Genomic DNA, 21,062 nt, shown 5'->3' on the forward strand with positions numbered 1-21,062 from the left:
AAGGCTGAGTTATTGACTATTTTCAAGCCGGAGTTAAATACAGTTCTTAGAGCAAAAGGGATCAAAGGGTATGGGAGAAAGCAAGAGCAGCATACTGGGTTGGGTGATCAACCACAAATAAATTGAGTGATGGAGTAGGCCTGAAGGCCTGAATGCTGCACTCCTGCTCTTATTTTATATGTTGCACAAAATTAATAAGAATTGCAAAAGCAAGATGGGCAGATGGAGTTCAGGTACGAATATAATTAAATGGAGGACCAGGCTCAACAGGCTGAATGGCCTCACATGAATATAAAACAAACCCTACATGGTTTAGTCCCTCAAGGTTGACCACAGAACAGTTGTCATAAAAACCCATTTGTTTCACTAAGACCTTCTGGGGAAGGAAATTTCCTTTCCTTACCTAGTCTGGCCTATAGCGACTCTTAAATGCCTTCTGAAGTGAACGGAATGGAACTGAACCACTTGGGATCAATTGAGACCCTCACTAACAACAGAGTCGATATCCCACCCCACAGACCTTGAAGTGGTGCAACAAGGCAGCTCATCACTTTCTCAAGAACAGTTCGGGATGGACAATGAGTACTAGCTAAATAAATGAAAAAAAAAATCAATAGAGAGGACCCACCATGTGTGGTTAACTAAAGAATTTAGGAAACACACCAAATGTAAGAAAAAAGCAGATCACTGCACAAAGGTCAGATAGTTAGTCAGAATATTTTAAAAAAGCAGAGAATGACCAAAAGGAAGAAAGAAATTTGAGTGTGAGACAAGGGTAGCATGGAATGTAAACATGAATAGCTAGAATTTCTGCAGATATTTAAGAAGGAAAAGTGTAAGTGAAGTAAGTGATCGAGAGTCAGAATGAGGAGTTAATAGTAGATAATAAGGAAATTACAAATGAAATGAACAAATATTTTGCTGTAGTCTTTATGATGGAGGATACAAAAAAGCATTCCAGTAGTAACTGCAAATCTGGAGGTGAAAGGGAGAGAGGACTTTAGTGTAATTATAATAATGAGGGAGATGCAAACTGATGGAGGTAGGACCTGACCTGACATGTTTCTGGGTCCAGATGAATCTTAAAAGAGGTTGCTAGTATGTCATTAATTTGTCTTGATCTGAATACTATGTGCTTTCAATTAGATATTTGTTAATTTTGTCTTTTTTCCATTTCTCAGCCCCCACCCCCTGCACCTGACCCTATTTAATGCATTTTTGCGCTTGCATATTCTATCGTTTTCTGTCCCACTCTGGGCATCATTGTCAAACTAGTTGCCCAGTAGTACTGCCACAAACTTTTGCTTTCTAAACCTTCAAGTTTCTCTCTAGCCCAAAGGAGATACCCTTAACCCTGACACCGCGCAGGCAACACAGCCTTTGAGACTCACGAAGTGTTTATGAAGTCTACATTTTCTTTCTGCCTGTGAAGAAGAGACCTACGTGTTAATGTATGCAGCTTTCTACACACCCAAGTATACCATAAGGCAACCAATTCAGGATTGTCAGCCGGGCTCACAGACTAGTCATTCTCTGGTTCATTTCTCAGAATGATACCTGGAACAATCAGAGTCAACTTGCCTTGTTTAAAGTTTAAACAAAGCATGGCAGCTAACTGTCAATCATCATTAACTGATGCATCCTCTAATGCAATGCCCTCTACCAATTAGATATGCAACCAATCATCACTCCCCTCTCATGTGGAATAAATGTTATGTTCCATTTACTACTATATTTCCTGTGAATTACCTTGATGTGTGCAAGACAAAATGCTTTAACAATATCTATCCTCTTTTAACTTACGCTAAGTCAGTGTCTTTAAGTGTTTCGCATTAAAACGGAGCATGCTTGATCAAAAAACCAGGCTTTAAGCAGTGGATGATCATAAGGAAGAAGCCAGAGGTGGAATGATTTAGGGAGGACATCTTAGGGGCTTTGGCAGCTAAAGGGAAGGTTGTCAATAAAGGACACCCCTTTGGACAATGCCAGATGGAGAAAAAAATAGAGAAGAAATCTCAAGTTACCAGACTCGTAACATGCACTGTGAGTGTTCAAAACTATGCTCAAGATATCATGAAAAATGACGTATGCTGCTTCCATTTTGTAATAGCTCTGACCTGAAAAGTATAGGATTACAGCACTGCAAAAGCAATTTGTGGTGCATTGTAACAGTCAAACACTTTGTACTGTCCACCCTCCTGGGGAGGTATAAATAAGTGGGTTTAATAATAGCTGCCTGCAGTTGAATGTGTGTTTTTTTTTATACTCATTGATGGGATATGGGAATGGCTGGCTGGGCCAGCATTTATTGCCCATCTATAATTGCTTTTGAGAAGCTGGTGGTGAACTACGTTCTTGAACCACTGCAATCTATGCTTTGTAGGCAGACCCACAATACCGTAACGGATGGAGGTTTAAGATTTTGACCCAGCAACACTGAATAACCAGAAATATATTTCCAAGTCAGGATGGTGAGTGACTTAGAAGAGAAGTTGTAGGCACTGGTGTTTCCATGTACAGTATCTGCTGCTCCTATTCTTCTGGATGGTAGTAACTGAGTGATTAGAAGCTGTTGTTTAAAGAGACTTGGTAAATTATACAGCATAAAGCTAAATTTGGAGTCAAGCTGATGAAAATGGAAGAAAATACCCGCTCTGAAAAAAAATGATATTTTTGCACTTAGTATGTAATCAAAACCAATCCCTCAATTAAGTCTTGCTGAGAATGAAACTATTTCTTCAAGATCATTGGCTTTCATATGAGGGCTCCCAAATATGAGTATTACTGTCCCTCCCACTAATGGAGCTGTTCTACCAACTGTCTCTGGGTCAGCAAGAAAAGATGCTCTAATCCCACCCTCTAGGTGCTGAACTGCAGCCCTGCAGTTATTGCACACTTGCTGCAGACACAATTTCAATGATTTGAAGCTTCCCAACTCAGCCATCAAACTGGGAGCAAATTCCAGACACCACCGTCCTCTGAACGAAAACATTTTTCTTCTATTCACTTCCACCAATCATCTTAAATCTGTGTCCCCTGGTAATTGTTTTCCCTGCAGGGAGGAAATAGATCTTCCTTATCCACTCTATCTGGGCTCCTCAGATTGTTGTACACCTCGGTCAGGTCACCAACTGGCCTCTTCTGAGGGAAATAACCTCAGCCTATATTTTCTTTCCTCAACACAGTAATTTTAAAGCCCTGACAACATTCTTGAAAATCTCCTGTGTACTCTCTCCAGAACATTGATGTCTTTGTGCTAATGGAGTGGCCGAAACTGGGCACGGGACTGTGGCCTAAACCAGAATTTTAAATGTCATTAAATGTCTTCCCAATTCTCACCTTTTTCAACTATGTCTCTGATCACCTGTCTCTCCCACTGCAGCTCCACACCCATTTTCTTGTTATGTTTTCCCCTCTTACAGGTATTGATGTTCAAGCCACTGTTTAAACTGTTGTTGCTGTTGCAAAGAGAGTGAATCACGAATCAACACTACCACGTCACCAGACTAACTACAAACTCAATCTGACAGTACAGTTGATGAGACCCCCAGTGGACTTTGTATATACATTAATCAATTAGTAAACAGGGGTGAGTTAGACCATAAGACCATAAGACCATAAGACATAGGAGTGGAAGTAAGGCCATTCGGCCCATCGAGTCCACTCCGCCATTCAATCATGGCTGATGCGCATTTCAGCTCCACTTGCCAGCGTTCTCCCCGTAGCCCTTAATTCCTCTAGACAACAAGAACCTATCAATCTCGGCCTTGAAGACATTTAGCGTCCCGGCTTCCACTGCACTCCGTGGCAATGAATTCCACAGGCCCACCACTCTCTGGCTGAAGAAATGTCTCCGCATTTCCGTTCTGAAATGACCCCCTCTAATTCTAAGGCTGTGTCCACGGGTCCTAGTCTCCTCGCCTAACAGAAACAATTTTCTAGCATCCAGCTTTTCAAAGCCATGTATTATTTTGTACGTCTCTATTAGATCTCCCCTTAATCTTCTAAACTCCAATGAATACAATCCCAGTATCCTCAGCCGTTCCTCATATGCTAGACCTGTCATTCCAGGGATCATCCGTGTGAATCTCCGCTGGACACGTTCCAGTGCCAGTATGTCCTTCCTGAGGTGTGGGGACCAAAACTGGACACAGTACTCCAAATGGGGCCTAACCAGAGCTTTATAAAGTCTTAGTAGTACATCTCTGCTTTTATATTCCAACCCTCTTGAGATAAGAGACAACATTGCATTCGCTTTCTTAATCACAGACTCAACCTGCATGTTTACCTTTAGAGAATCCTCGACTAGCACTCCCAGATCCCTTTGTGCTTTGGCTTTATTAAGTTTCTCACCATTTAGAAAGTAGTCCATTCCTATATTCTTTTTGCCAAAGTGCAAGACCTCGCACTTGCTCACGTTAAATTCCATCAGCCATTTCCTGGACCACTCTCCCAACCTGTCTAGATCCTTCTGTAGCCTCCCCACTTCCTCAGTACTACCTGCCTGTCTACCTAACTTTGTATCATCGGCAAACTTCGCTAGAATGCCCCCGGTTCCCTCATCCAAATCATTAATATATAATGCGAACAGCTGTGGCCCCAGCACCGAACCCTGCGGGACACCGCTCGTCACCGGCTGCCATTCTGAAAAAGAACCTTTTATCCCAACTCTCTGCCTTCTGTTAGATAGCCAATCCTCAATCCATCCCAGCAGCTCACCTCGAACACCATGGGCCCTCACCTTGCTCAGCAGTCTCCCGTGTGGCACCTTATCAAAGGCCTTTTGAAAGTCCAGATAGACCACATCCACTGGGTTCCCCTGGTCTAACCTACTTGTTACCTCTTCAAAAAATTCCAACAGGTTTGTCAGGCATGACCTCCCTTTACTAAATCCATGTTGACTTGTTCTAATCAGACTCTGCTCTTCCAAGAATTTAGAAACCTCATCCTTAATGATGGATTCTAGAATTTTACCAACAACCGAGGTTAAGCTGATTGGCCTATAATTTTCCATCTTTTGCCTTGATCCTTTCTTGAACAAGGGGGTTACTACAGCCATCTTCCAATCATCCGGGACCTTTCCTGACTCCAGTGACTCTTGAAAGATCTCAACCAATGCCTCTGCTATTTCCTCAGCAACCTCTCTCAGAACTCTAGGGTGTATCCCATCGGGGCCAGGAGATTTATCAATTTTAAGACTTTTTAACTTTTCTAGCACTATCTCTTTCGTAATGGTGGTGGTGAATGGATGAGTGATTTGATGGTGGGAAAAGCTTTTGGATGTGGGAATAAAATGAAATTGGGAAGAAACCAGGACAGACCAGAGGCCCAAGCAAACTTATATTGAAAGGAGATCAGAGAAGGTTTTCTTTCAGAGATGCTGCAGACATGCTGAGATTTTCCAGCCATTTCTGTTTTTGTTTCAGAGTAGGCTCACTCGGCTGCTTTCTGAGATGAGGGTTTTGTTTTGTGAGAAAAGGTAGAGCAGGATGGACCCAATACTCACTGAAGTTTAGGAGAGTGAGAGGCGAATATATTCCCAGTAAACAAGAAGGTGCAAGGTCATCAGGAGGGAGGCGGGAATGTGGGATTTGGAACAGACTTGAGGGCCCAATGGCCTAATTATGTCTGTTTGAAGCATAAAATATTCTGAAAGGGTTTGACAGGGTGGGATGCTTTATTCTGATTCCCCTTGTGGGTAATTCTAGAATTAGGCAGAGGCATACATGGCCTGCCACTTACATCAGAGATGAGGAAGATGTTCTTCGCTCAGAAGAATGGGGGTCTTGGGACTTCTCTTCAACAGAGACACTATACAGTCACAGAGATGTACAGCAAAGAAATAGACCCCTTGGTCCAACTCATCTATGCCGACCAGATATCCTAAATTAATCTAGTTCCATTTACCAGCATTTGGCCCTTATCCCTCCAAACCCATCCTATTCACATACCCATCCAGATTTCTTTCAAATGTTGCAATTGTACCAGCCTCCACCACTTCCTCTGGCAGCTCATTCCATACACATACCACCCTCTGTGTGAAAAAGTTGCCCCTCAGGTCTCTTTTAAATCTTACAGCTCTTACCTTAAACCTATGCCCTCTAGTTTCGGACTCCCCTATCCTGGGAAAAGACTTTGACTGTTCACCTTATCTATTCTCCTCATGATTTTATAAACCTCTGTCGGGTCACCCCTCAGTCCCTAGACGACAGTAAGATTACCCACTACCCCAACATCTGTTGTATGATTGTCAATGCTCTATTATCTTCAGCTTACCAGGCCCAATCCTTTGGAATTCTCATCCAAAACCTCTCCACCTCTCTAACTTGTGCCTCATTCAAGATGGCCCAGAAGTCTACCTTCCTGACTGAGTTATTGTGCATCTGTCCTTGGGTGGCTTGGTGTCACTCCTTGTGTGATTACATTTCAATGTAGGGCGAGAGGCACTACATATATGCAAGATGCTGTTGTTGTAGAATGGCACATGGCATTATTATCACTGACAAAATACTTGTTCAGCATTTCAGTCATTTTCCATGCTCACCCAAGAGATCATTTTTAATGGAGGGTGTTGCTGAACGACCAAATTAAGGCATTTCACACATTGTCCAAATAAAGATAATGTGTGCCCATGAGAATTGTAATGAAAAAGCAGGACCAATTAGCACCGTTGCAGGAACGTCAGTCACCCTTTTAGTCAAGAGGTGCCAAAGAAATTAATTCAAATCGTATGCAATTAACAACCAATTTTCCCATCTCCTCATGGGCAGTAGAGAGTTTTTCAACTAGCCGCTGGATAATTAGATGCTGGTTTACCATCCCTCAACTTTAGTTTCTCACCTTTGCTCCAGATCTCTCAATATCCAATAACAGTTTATCAAACTCCGTGTTGAAAGTTGTTTTCTATAATTTCAGATGGAATAAATTTGATTTATTCGTGCATTCGATTTTAACCAACCTCCTCGAGTTCATAGTGCAACAAATAGGGTGATGGAAGGCACTTAAAGCTTTAGCAAGGACACAGGACATTATAAATAAAACATGACAACATGGTGTGATCCATAAAACATGCTTCAAGGATCGATGCGTTATCTAATCAGGGTGGTCAAACTGATTAGATCTGATGGAGTAGCTGCAACAGCAAAACTAATTTCTCCTGGTTGGAGAATTGACAACAAGAGGGCACAATGTTGAAAATTAAAGTCATACAACTCACAGTTGAAATCAGGAAGCAAACAAAGGGCAGTGGAAATCAGTTGCTCTCTCTATTAACAGACTGCGCAATCATGGAGCTTTCAACACTGAGACTGATGGAACCGACAAATAAAAGCAAAACACACTGGATGCTGGAGATTGGAAATAAAAACACAAAACACTGGAGAATCTCAACAGGTTTGGCAGCATCTGAGGAGAAAGGAACAGAGTTAACTGCTTCTAGTCATATACACTTCTTCTTTGAAACTCATATCAGACACAAAACGTTAACTATTTTTCTCTCTCCATAGATGCTGCCAGATCTTCTTTGTGATGGCTTTGTGCCTGCAGTGTGTCACTATCTTAATTGGTTGCACACCAAAAAAAAATCAGACAAATGTATAAGAAAAGGCCAAAATGTAGATGGTTTGGTCATCAAACAGTCAAAATTTTAGAACAGTGACTCATAGATTGTAAATCATTCCAAGACAATTTATGAAACTAGCATCATAAAATATTATTACGAAGATTGCTGATAAATCCAAAGCAACTAGATCTCTATACTGCTAGCCCAGTATTACATCCAGAAGTCACTGTACATTCATGAGTGAGTAAAGATAATCAAGCAGGATCTTCTCCTTCTGAATTAATGATGACTGCTGCTTACCAATTCCATTATGCAAAATAATGCTTCTATGTTAACTTTTAACATCAAAGTAGGATATTTCCAAAATGCTGCAGACAGCAGCAGGAGCTGGGCAAAAGTGAGGTCGGAACACAGAGGCTGTTGAGAAGGTTAGTGAGTGCTATTTAAATAGGTATGTTCTAGGCCCCAGATCCTACACAGTAAGCACTAAATTTACTGTATTTGTTGTCCCAGCGTGGTCTCCTCTACATTGGGAAGACCGGGCACCTTCTTGCCGAGTGCTTCAGAGAACATCGCTGGGACACCCGCACCTATCAACCCCACCGCCCCGTGGCTGAACACTTCAACTCCCTCCCCACTCTGCCAAGGGCATGCAGGCCCTGGGCATCTTTCACCGCCACTCCCTCACCACCCAACGCCTGGAGGAAGAACTCCTCATCTTTCGCCTCAGGACCCTTCAACCCCATGGCATCAATGTGGACTGAACCATTTTCCTCATTTCCCCTCCCCCCACTTTACCCCAGTTCCAACCTTCCTGCTCAGCACCATCCTTGTGACCTGTCCTACCTGCCAACCTTCCTACCCATCTATCCGCTCCACCCTCCTCACCAACTTAGCACCTTTACCCCCACATCCATCCACCTATTGCACTCTGAGCTACCATCTCCCCAGCCCCACCTTTCTCCTATTTATCTCCCCACCCCCAAGGCTCCCAGCCTCATCCCCGATGAAGGACTTTTGCCCGAAATGTCAATTTTCCTGCTCCTCGGACACTGCTTGACTGCTGTGCTTTTCCAGCATCATTCTAATCTTGACAATAGCACCAAAGCTGACAGAGAGATCAGGAAAGGTGGAGTGGATTAAATCAAACGGAGCTGAAGGAAGAGATAAAGCACTCAATTCCCTGTGTGATCACCTCTCTTCAAAAGCATTGCCTGAGTGGTCACATTTGAGCCCTGATCCAGCACTTTCTGATTTTATTATAATAGTCCCTTCTTTGGTAAATGACTTCAAGAGACATAGAGAAATATAAGCAATTGGGGTGGTGTTGCAACCAGCCATGGTCTAACTGAATGGTGGAGCATGTTGGAGGGACTGAGTGGGATGAAGGTGTTCCTGGTAAGGCCAGTGTTTATTATCCTTTCCGAAATATCCTTGAAGCAAGTGGCTTGTAACAGTCAACCCCATGTTGCTGTGGACTTGGAATCTCAGTACAGATGAGGTTAGCAGATTTCCCTTTTTGTTTATTGCCTTGTGGGATGTAGATTGCTGGTTGGGCTTATTGTCCATCCCTAGTTGCCCTTAAGAAGCTGGTGGTGAGCTGCCTTCTTGAAACGTTACAATCCTCGTGCTGTAGGTAAACCCACATGCCAGTAGGTGAGAAATTCCAGGATTTTAACCCAAATGGTTTAAAGGACATTTATGAACTAGATGGGTTTCTATGATAATCAATGATAATTTCATGGTCACCATCAAAAACTAGTTTTATATTCCAGATATATTAATCTAAGCTCCACCTGCTGTCCTGGTGAGATCTGAATCCGTGTCCCCAGATTATTAGCCTGAGTCTCTGACATTACCAAGCCACCATCATCTCCATGCATATACACATGTATGGTGCCATGGGCACTTAAGGAACCCTTGCCACCCTTGATCCACTCAGTGTCCTGCTGTTACATATGCCACCTCACCTGCTACCTCCCTGATCGATTCACTCCCAACCCACCCTTATTGCTCTCTCACTCGTTGCCTAGCTCCCTCAGTCCTGGGAAGAGAGAATAGCTGGACAGCCTGGTGGTGTGTGAGGGGGGGAGGCAGGGAGGACTCAGGAACAGGGTGAACAAGCGTTGGGAGGGGAGCAACTGGCAACGCTGGGAGATCAATTCGCCTAAACCATTTGTAGAACACCCATTTTATCAATCTTACTGCTCAATACAGGCAACTCTCTGCAGCATCACAGTCACCGTGACTACATGGGCAGTGAGTGCACCTCCAGGCAGTAATTATAGCTTTTGTTAGCAACACAAATGAAGCCCAAGTGGAAGCAGCTGTTCCTGTACAGGGCTGGGAAGCAGCAGGCAACAACAGGAGACCCCTTGCCTTTCATGAGCTGATTCTGAAGAATGGGACTCTGCCATGCTCCAACAGAAATACAAACATCATGATCAATGGCCATGGTTACATTCCTGCAAGTTGACCAATGGCGTTGGATGGTTGACCTGGGGGTCCTCACTCTTCCTGATAAGTCACCATATCTCAGTATAGCCATTTCACCAGATCCAATCAATGCATTCAAGGCTTCTTCAAGGAGTAGCATTAGGACTAGCCAAGAGGATACACATTGTTGGAAGGGCAGTGTTTCTGACAGTGCAACACTCCTTCAGCGCTGCACTGGAAGCATCAGCCTGCTCAAGACTTGTAACTGGGTCTGGAGCCCACTGTTAATCTGGTAAACAGCTATCCTGAGGAAATATCGACTCTCCTGCTCCTCGGATGCTGCCTGACCCTGCTGCGCCTTTCCAGGGCCACCCTTTTTGACTCTGATTCTCCAGCATCGGCAGTCCCTACTTTCTCCTGAACATCTCTTCACAATACAGCCCCCACTCCCCACCATCCAATACAATACACAGAGCAGCTCCTCCATCTCATAAATATTTTGAATCGATCCATTCAGAGATGTTACGATAAACCTCTCGAGTAGATGGGACTTGAATCCAGGCCTCCTAGCCCAGATGTAAGGACATTACCACTGCAGTAGAATAACCCTTGAAATTGGTTCTCCTTTCTGTATCCTAAGGTTTCTCGAGTTTGAAATTGCTGCTCTTCACAGCAAGGCCATACACATAAACACAGTGAACTGACATAGGATCTGCAACATCAGCAGGCCATTAGCACATGAACCCATGTTACCATCTGAGACACAACTGACACTTCAATAAAGACAGCACTATCAGAATAGAAAGTGGGGAGACTTAAGGCTGACCTGATCCAGGCCTGTGAGATTCTGATTGGATTTAATATGGCAGATGCAGGGTTTTACTTGTAGGAGAGACCAAAATTGGAGCTTTTAATATAAACCAGTTACCTATAAATATCATCAGGAATTCAGGAGAAACATTTTTTTCTACAGAATGGCAATAATGTGAAATTTGCTGCCACAAGTTTTGTTTGAGGAGTGGAGTATTTAGATTGAAAATAATTAGATAAGTATCTGTAGGTGAAGGGACTAGAGGGATATTTGGAGGGGGAGAGGTGGTGGGTTGGGAGTTGAGCGGGGTGTGAGTCTAGATTAGAGTGGCGCTGGAAAAGCACAGCAGGTCAGGCAGCATCCGAGGAGCAGGAGAATCGACTTTTCGGGCAAAAGCACTTCATCAGGAATTCGGGTTTTTGCCTGAAACATCGAATTTCCTGCTCCTCAGATGCTGCCTGACCTGCTGTGCTTTTCCAGCACCACTCTAATCTAGACTCTGATCTTCAGCATCTGTAGTCCTCACTTTTGCCTCGTTGGGGGTGTGTGGTTGGGGAAGGAGTAGTGCCCAGGGTGGGTGAGATGAGAAATTGAACAACATTTGTGCGGTGTGTAAAGACTGATATCAACCTGTGGGGCTGATTGCCTATTTCAATGCAAGAGATTCTTTGTAATTCTCCCTCCCTCTGAAACTTGACGAGAAGGATCAGGGTTAGTTGCTGAAGCCATTCCTCACAAAAGAGAGGACAACTTGCATTTATGTAGTGTCTTTCACAATCTCATAGGGCTTTATAACCAAAGGAGCACTGTTAAATCAAAGTATAATGTAGGACAAGTTGGTTAATGTGTACACTTCAAGTTCTCACAAAGCACAATGTGATAATGCGCTGCAGAGATTCACCGAAGATCCTCAGACAGCACGACCCACGACCATTATCACCTGCAAGTTTCCCTCCAAGTCACTAACTGTCCTGACTTGGAAATATATTGAGGTTCCTCCACTGTTGCTCAATCAAAATGTTGGAACTCCCCTCCTAATGGCATTGTGGGTCAACCTACAGCACATGGACTGCCATGGTTTAATAAGGCAACTCACCACCACGTTCTCGAAGGCAACGATAAAGAGGCAACGAATGGCCCATCTTGTGAGTGAAGTAAAAGAGAGAGTGACCACATCATTGTTTCTGTGCTGTTGAGTGAAATGACGGCTAGGTGGCTCGGTCACCTGGAAGAAAGCCTCTGGCCTTCTTCAAATACAGCCATCTACCTGAGAGGACAGACTAGGCTTCTGTGTAATAACTAAAGGGCATAGAGTTAGAGGGTATAGGTTTAGGGTGAGAGGGGGAAAATTTAAAAAGGGACTTGAGGGACAATTTTTTCGCGCAAAGGGTAGTGCATGCATGGAATGAGCTGCCAGAGGAAGTGGTGGAGCCTGGTCCAATTACAATATTTAAAAAGCATCTGAATGGGTATATGAATAGGAAGGTTTTAAAGGGATCGGGGCCAAGTGCTGGTAAATGGGACCAGATTAGGTTAGGATATCAACATGGACAAGTTGGAGCAAAGGGTCTGCTTCCATGCTGTACATCTCTATGACTCCATGACTGTATGACTGATCCAATTGGTGACACCTCCAACAATGTTGTGCTCCCTCAGTGCTGTGTGGGGTGTGTTATATGTTTAGATTTTCAGAGTGGGACTTGAATCTGTCACTTTCTGATTCTGAGAGTGAGTTTTAGCCAACAAGACAGGACAGATAATTCAAAGACATGATTACTTTTATTTTAAAATTAATTGCTCACAGGAGAGCTAGAGAATTCAGTCTGAATGTAAGACACCGTCATAGCCAAGGAAATGGAATTTAGGCTCCACAGGGATTTGTAGTGGCTGTGTGGCTGAGTGAGGGATGGTTGATTAATGGTGTGAGGACAGACCACAATGGAATGAAACCCGTACCTGTATTGAGGTGAGTTTTCCTCCATTATGACTCCTCTTATCATTATTCCCCACACAGTTCCCAAGAGTCTGCATATCCTGTTATTAGACAATGTGACCTGATTCGTACCCCTAATCACACAATTGATAATCAGTTGCTGAAATTGCCTTGAGCGTAGACAATGTTTTAATTAGTCATTAATTGAAAGTCATCCAGCTATCGGCGGGCAGACTTCACTCCACAGCTCCTGGCACAAAGTCAAAGGTTAAAATAAATGTGGCTGCACTGAGTCAATGATAAACATTTCAAATGCATCATTGCTTTCAAAATGTCTAATTTATTCCTTGGCACAATCTCTGCTGTTTGTCCAAAGTTGCAAGCCCCCTGTTGGCATTCAATTCCAGAGGCATTGCCAAACCCTCTTGTTATCTCACTCACGGAACCATTCTGTCTTATTGCCCCCAGGGAGCTGGAGTTCCATTCCTACCCTGGGAAGTCTGAGAGTTTGACTGCAGTTTTGAAAATCTGGAAGTGCCCAGTCTGAGAGTGTGATGGAGACAGTCTTGATCAAGGATTTCAAGGGGGAATAAGATGGTTATTTAGAAAGGAAGAACATTCCAGGTTATGGGAGGAAGGCAGGGGGTGCCTCGATGCAACTCATTCTTGTGATCAGACTCAATGGGCAGAATGCTCTCATTCTGATGCTGTGATTCTGTGGAAATTGAAAATCTGTTATCAGTCAAATGCAGCTTCCAGGTTGACAATGGAAATCCAACTAGTGACAGTTTGGGCCCATATGCGACTCCAGTCCACATCGACATGTTGAACATCAACAACCCTCAGAGGTGAGCTGACGAGACACTCACCTCTAAAAGTGCGAGAAAGAAAACCCATTATGGGAACACCAAATGATTCAATCAAAGTGTCAAACGTTACCTTTTAAGGGACAGGAAATACTGTCTGCCATGCCAGTGGCAATCACATCCCTACAATTAATATAAAGGGACACAAGCATAATGATATTGAAGCAAAGTAATGCAGATGCTAAAGGTCTGGAATAAAAATGGAAATGCTGGAGAAACTCAGCAGGTCAAGCAACATCTGTGGAGACACAAACAAAAGTAAAAGTTTCAAGTCTGATATGACCCTTCTTCAGAACTGAGAGAGATAAAAAGTGTGTCAAGTTGTGTGCTGTAGTATAAAGTGGGGGTGTGGGGGGACAGTAAGCAGGAAATATGGTAAAAGTGCACAAAAGCAAAAGGAAAAGGGAATGCTAATGGTAGTAGAGGAGTGAAATAGATGAATAATAGGTGTTAATAGTAGTTATTAATAACAAACAACAGGTCAGCTCTGTAGAGCATAATCTAATACAAACAAGATGCTGGGCAAAGGGAGGAGTGTGGGTACCAAAATGGAGGACAGAGTTCATGGTCTGAAGTTGTTATGGAGGCCTGGAAGTTGTGAAGTGACTAAGTAACTGAACTATCATGTTCAGTATTGAAGAGGAGATTAATTCTTTGAATAAGATGTGAAACTGTTCTTTATTCACTCATCAGAAATGGGCATTGCTGGCTGGACCAACATTCATTGTCCGTTCCCAGTTGCTGTGGAGAGGGTGTTGTGGATGTGCTGTCTTGAACCGCTGTAGTCCATGTGCTGTGGGTTGACCCTCAATGCCCTCAGGGAGGGAGTTCCAGGATTTTGACCCAGTGACAACGAAGCAATAGTGATATACTTCCAACCCAGGATGGTGTGTGGCTGGGAGGGGAACTTGGAGATGGTGTGTCAGCTGAACTAAAGGCCAAGCTCCTTTCTCAGGTAAACATAAAACATCCCGCATCACCATCTCAAAGAAGAGCGGGGCGGGGGGGTCCTGCCCAGTGATGACTGTCTGTTGGATCTTGCTGTGCTCAAAGTGACTGCCTTGTTTCCTCCACTTTAAGAGTAGCAAATTGCCAGATATTTTGAGATGTCCTGAGGCTGGGAAATGTGCTGTCTAAATTAAAGCCTTCTCTTTAATGGGTGCTGGTTACAAGTTGTAACCAGATTGGCAATAGGTGAGACAAAGTGAAAGAGCTGTTCTAACAAGCCAAGTTCAGATTTTTGATTGGCACGAGTGAAAGACAAATAAAAGAATATTGTTTACTGCAGTAAGAGGCAATTTTGAGGCTCAGACCTCAACTGTGACTGGATTTCAAGTGATCTTCATCCTGTTACTGAAGAAATGAATTCATTCTGGACAGCAAATGGGCTACATTAGCTGAGTTCCACCTCAGCAATTTCCACATTCACAAATTTATATTTAGGGAAGAAAAATAGAAAAATGGATGACCTTAACCCTTACCCTGCTCGGCACAACACTGAACCGTTAAAGAGGAATTAACCCTTACCCTGCTCGGCACAACACTGCACCGTTAAAGAGGGATTAACCCTTACCCTGCTCAGCACAACACTGCACCGTTAAAGAGGGATTAACCCTTACCCTGCTCGGCACAACACTGCACCGTTAAAGAGGGATTAACCCTTACCCTGCTCGGCACAACACTGCACCGTTAAAGAGGGATTAACCCATGCCATACTGGACACAACGCTGCACTGTTAAAGAGGGATTAACCCTTACCCTGCTCGGCACAACACTGCACAGTTAAAGAGGGATTAACCCTTGCTATACTGGACACACCACTGCACAGTTAAAGAGGGATTAACCCTTACCCTGCTCGGCACACCACTGCACAGTTAAAGAGGAATTAACCCTTACCCTGCTCAGCACAACACTGCACCGTTAAAGAGGAATTAACCCTTACCCTGCTCAGCACAACACTGCACCGTTAAAGAGGGATTAACCCTTGCTATACTTGACACAACACTGCACCTTTAAAGAGGGATTAACCCTTACCCTGCTCGGCACAACACTGCACCGTTAAAGAGGGATTAACCCTTGCTATACTGGAAACAACACTGCACCTTTAAAGAGGGATTAACCCTTACTATACAGGACACACCACTGCACAGTTAAAGAGGGATTAACCCTTACCCTGCTCAGCACAACACTGCACAGTTAAAGAGGGATTAACCCTTGCTATACAGGACACAACGCTGCACAGTTAAAGAGGGATTAACCCATGCTGTACTGGACACAACACTGCACCGTTAAAGAGAGATTAACCCTTGCTATATTGGACACAACACTGCACCGTTAAAGAGGGATTAACCCTTGCTATACTGGACACACCACTGCACAGGTAAAGAGGGATTAACCCTTACCCTGCTCAGCACAACACTGCACTGTTAAAGAGGGATTAACCCTTATCCTGCTCGGCACAACACTGCACAGTTAAAGAGGGATTAACCCTTGCTACACTGGACACAACACTGCACAGTTAAAGAGGGATTAACCCTTACCCTGCTCGGCACAACACTGCACAGTTAAAGAGGGCTTAACCCTTGCTATACTGGACGCAACACTGCACTGTTAAAGAGGGATTAACCCTTGCTATACTGGACACAACACTGCACCATTAAAGAGGGATTAACCCTTACCTTGCTCGGCACAACACTGCACAGTTAAAGAGGGATTAACCCTTACCCTGCTCGGCACAACACTGCACCGTTAAAGAGGGATTAACCCTTACTAAACAGGACACAACACTGCATAGTTAAAGAAGGATTACCCCTTGCTATACTGGACACACCACTGCACAGTTAAAGAGGGATTAACCCTTATCCTGCTCGGCGCAACACTGCAGGGTTAAAGAGGGATTAACCCTTGCTATACAGGATACAACACTGCACCGTTACAGAGGGATTAACCCTTGCTATACTGGACACAACACTGCACTGTTAAAGAGGGATTAACCCTTGCTATACTGGACACAACACTGCACCGTTAAAGAGGGATTAACCCTTGCTATACTGGACACACCACTGCACAGTTAAAGAGGGATTAACCCTTATCCTGCTCGGCACAACACTGCAGAGTTAAAGAGGGATTAACCCTTGCTATACAGGACACAACACTGCACCGTTACAGAGGGATTAACCCTTGCTATACCGGACACAACACTGCACAGTTAAAGAGGGATTAACCCTTGCTGTACTGGACACAAAACTGCACCATTAAAGAGGGATTAACCCTTGCTATACTGGGCACAACACTGCACCGTTAAAGAGGGATTAACCCTTGCTATACTGGGCACAACACTGCACAGTTAAAGAGAGACTAACCCTTGCTATACTGGACACAACACTGCACAGTTAAAGCGGGATTAACCCTTGCTATACTGGATACAACACTGCATGAGGAACGTTATAGGTCGTTGAGGAAGGGACATTAGCAACATGCACACAAACATAGCTAAGTGAGAGCAAACAGAGAGGAATCGTTAGTTGATAATTTTTGGGCTGGAGGAATGTTTGTAGTGGAATTCTCCAGGAGTTGGCATTGGGATCCTTGCTTTTCCTAATACATAGAGTCTTAGAGTTATACAGTACAGAAACAGACCCTTCAGTCCAACCTGTCCATGCCAACCATAAATCCTATTCCTGGCCCATATCTCACCAAATCTTTCCTATTCATGTACTTATCCAAATGCCTTTTAACCACTATAACTGTGCCTGCTCCCTCCACTTCCTCTGGAAGTTCATTCCACACACGAACCTAACTCTGGGTAAAAAAATATGCATCTCATGTCTTATTAAACTGTCTCCTCTCATTGCCTCCTAATCTTGAAATCCCCATCCTTGGGAAGAGACAACTACCATTAACTCTATGTGTCCATGATCTAAATCTCAGTGTGCAGGAGATAATTTAAAAGTTTGCAGATGATGACAAAACTTCGAAGAATTATAAACATAGCAGAAAACAGAATGGAAGTATAGTACTAGAGCAAGTAAGTGATGTTGAACCTGTACAAGACACTTAATAGATCTTAACTGGTGTATAGTTCTGGATGCCACATTATAGGAAATGCATTGGAGAAGGTGGAGAACAAATTACAAGAATGAATCCAGGAATGAGAGACTTCAGTGATAAGACTCAGATTTAAGAAATTGGAGGGAAGAAAGCTGAAAGGTGGTTTTATAGAGGTGTTCAAAATCCCGAGTGGACTGGATAGCGAGAAACTGCTCCCATGTGTAAAAATATCATGAACCCGACAACACAAATTTATAGAGATTTGTTAAGATAAGAAAAGTCCTTTTCACTCAGCACGTAGTTAGAGTATGGAATGCTCTGCCAGAGTGTGTGATGGAAGCAGGTTCCATTGAGACAGTCCAGGGGCAGTTGGCTGATGATTTGGACTGAAATAATTTATAATACCATGGGGACAAAGGTAAGTAATGATGCTTATTTGAAGAGTGGGTGCAGATGCAATAGACCGAATGACCTCCTTCTGTGCTCTTAACACTCCTGTGAATCTGTGACACCAGGATTAACCTTACACTGCTGGAAAATAGCTCTTTACAATTTTACAGGAGTAAATACCAACTCTGTACTGTTCTGCAGCGAGGAAACCATCTCTTCATTAGTCAAACAAGCAAACTGATGCTGCAGCCAACACTCCTGTTTTGAATTTGTCACTGTGTTAATTACAGGATAATGGTCACAATCAAGACAGCAAACTCCCTCTCACACTTTTCCACTTTCTCTTTCTCTCTCCTTGCCCTTTTTTACATTAAGTATTAACCAGAGTACATCATTAAGAATTGAAAATGATTTGTAAGAAAGAAACTCTAATTAGACTATAACAAGCAATTAAACACAAGCACCTGCACATCACAAATAGAACACTATGCTGTTACTCGAAGAAACTAGGTGCAGTTACTGCAAAGATCTGCTTTTGTTATTATATGGTTTTGGCTTCAGTAATTTCAAGGAAATGTCTGCAATTACATCAGGAGCTTGGACACTGAATTAGTACAATCCATATCTACAGAAATATGTGGAAGGAACTTTAGTTTCGAGCGAACCCCATACTGTACCTGTGTTTGATGGGGACAATGTATAGCCACTTTATTTTTAGTTTTAAAAAAGTATAGGGGATTTTGCCTCATACCTAATACTGTGCTGTACCTGACCTGGGAGTGTTTGTTAGGAATAATGTTGAGGGAGCATTAGTTTCAGTTTAAAAGAGTAGAGGTAGCTTTACTCGAGATCTAACTCCATGTTGCTCCTGTCCTGGCAGTGTCTGATGGCGATAGACTAGAAGGAGCTTTACTCTTATCAAACCTCGTGCTGTCGCTGTCCTGAGAGTGTTTGATTGGGCAGTGTAGAGGGAGTTTTTCTCGGTATGTGAACCCATGCTGTACCTTTCCTGGGTGTGTAGATGAAGTTTTACTGCTTTCCACTTTCTGTCCAGGTTTTTGAATTTTAATGGCCATGGGCACTTCTTCTCCCAAAGACCTCTGCCAGCCTGAGGGGTCAGACTGGTAAGAAGCCCAGCTTTCCTGGCAAAGTTGGTCATTGTGCCATTAGTCAGGTAACTCGGACCATGTGTTGTGGCCACAACAGCTGTCATAATCCAGGGGCATCAACATTAGGGCACATGTCCTTAGTTACTGTCAGTGATGGATGGCCATATTGACCAACGCAATAGTGTCCTCTCTACCCCCTTTGAGAAACATCCTCCTATCGGCCCTAATGAAGTGAAATTTTGCTGCTCTGTTGGAAAAGGCAGTCCAATAATCCAAGATGCCATCTTTGTGATGCAATGTTCAACTGAGGCCCCCTACATCTGCTCAGGTGAATGTGAAAGATCTCCCCAGTGCCCTAGGGTCCAATCACCATCCCTCAACAAGCATTACTGAATCAGATTACCTGGTCTTTACTGCATCGCTATTGGTAGGATTCTACTGTGTCATCAATATTTCTAACATCACAATAGTAACTATGCTGTAAAAGTATTTAATTTGGTTCTGGGTCATCCTGAGGTCATGAAAGGCACTATCGAAATGAAAGTCTTCAAATTTTCTTTTTAGGACAAAATTATTATTAAATGCAATTCTAAACTCACGACGAATAGGACACTAGAAATTGTTGGCCCTTCACAGATTGTCGTTGACCCCTGGGTTCCTGAAATAGGGCGATAGGTCAGGGGAGGTTCAACTGTTACAGCTCAAATGGCCCTCATCTTTAGAAATGCAAAATGCACCAAATTAAAAAATAAATGTTAACACTACGCCAAACAGAAGCTGTGTTAGAAAGCAGACAGGAAGGCTCATTAATCCCCGGTGAGTCTTTTCTCTGTGGCTGCATTCTGTAGAGCAGTTCACAATAATGAGCAGCTTCAGTCAATTCAGGGATGTGATGAGCTAAACCCTGATGATATGTTGGCAATAACATTCTGAGGATCCACAGTAGGTAGAGACTGGGCTGATCACAGAGCCATCGCCACACTGTGCCTTACACCTTAATTATTTGTCATTAATTCTGTGGTTACTATTTGCTTCACTTTTCTCCAGAGGGATGTTTGGAGATAATGAATTTACCAGGAAATTAAAAGAGAAAGTTATTCCCATGAATTTAGACAGTTAACAGATGATCTAATGAAGGAGTTTTAAAGTCTAAAGGATTCGAGAGTAAGAGAGAGGGAAACTATATCCTTAAATTTGGTGAGTGTAAATTGGAACAAGGGAGGATAATATCTCTGTTAAACTTTGATCCTTTGGTGAGATGCCAGGCAGCAGCTGGACACAAAGGACAGTGGAAATTTGGAGATTGTTCCTGAAGAATACAGAGGCCTTGTTAAGATTGATTTGAATAAACTGGATTAAGGGACTTGGAGCAATAGCTGGGAAATGGACATGAGGTATGTCGGGATCAGACATGACCTAAGGTTCTGAGGAAGGGTCACTGAACCTGAATAGTTAACTCTGATTTCCCTCCACAGATGCTGCCAGACCTTTCCAGCAATTTCTGTTTTTGTCTATGATCTGATTACATATGAATATAAAAATTAGGAGCATGAGTAAGCCCCTCGAGCGTGTTCTGCCATGCAATTTGATCATGACTGATCTGATTACTCTACATTCCCAATGATCCCACCTTTCATCTTCCTGCTGACCTGCCTCAAAAAAGTATTAAAAGCCTCTGCTTCCACCATCTTTGAGGAAGAGACTTTCAAAGACTCATGAAGCTTTGTGAGGGACGATAACTCCATCATCTCTATTTTTAATCTCTGTTTCAAGTGAACAACTCTTTTTATGTGTCAAGAGTGTGGAGCTGGAAAAGCACCCAAGGTCAGGCAGCATCCAAGGAGCGGGAGAATTGATGTTTCGGGCAAACACCCTTCATCAGGAAAGCTCTTTGTGGTTGCGGTGGT

At 43.3% G+C, this 21,062-nt stretch overlaps 1 protein-coding gene across 2 annotated transcripts in view; it reads right to left on the bottom strand.

Annotated features, from left to right (window-relative positions):
• The window catches only part of LOC140463365 (A-type potassium channel modulatory protein KCNIP2), a 364,768-nt gene that overhangs the window by 318,877 nt on the left and 24,829 nt on the right, over positions 1 to 21,062 (bottom strand). The window lies entirely within an intron of this gene.

This window comes from Chiloscyllium punctatum, chromosome 38 (genome assembly GCF_047496795.1).
Source record: "Chiloscyllium punctatum isolate Juve2018m chromosome 38, sChiPun1.3, whole genome shotgun sequence".
Lineage (NCBI taxonomy): Eukaryota > Metazoa > Chordata > Chondrichthyes > Orectolobiformes > Hemiscylliidae > Chiloscyllium > Chiloscyllium punctatum.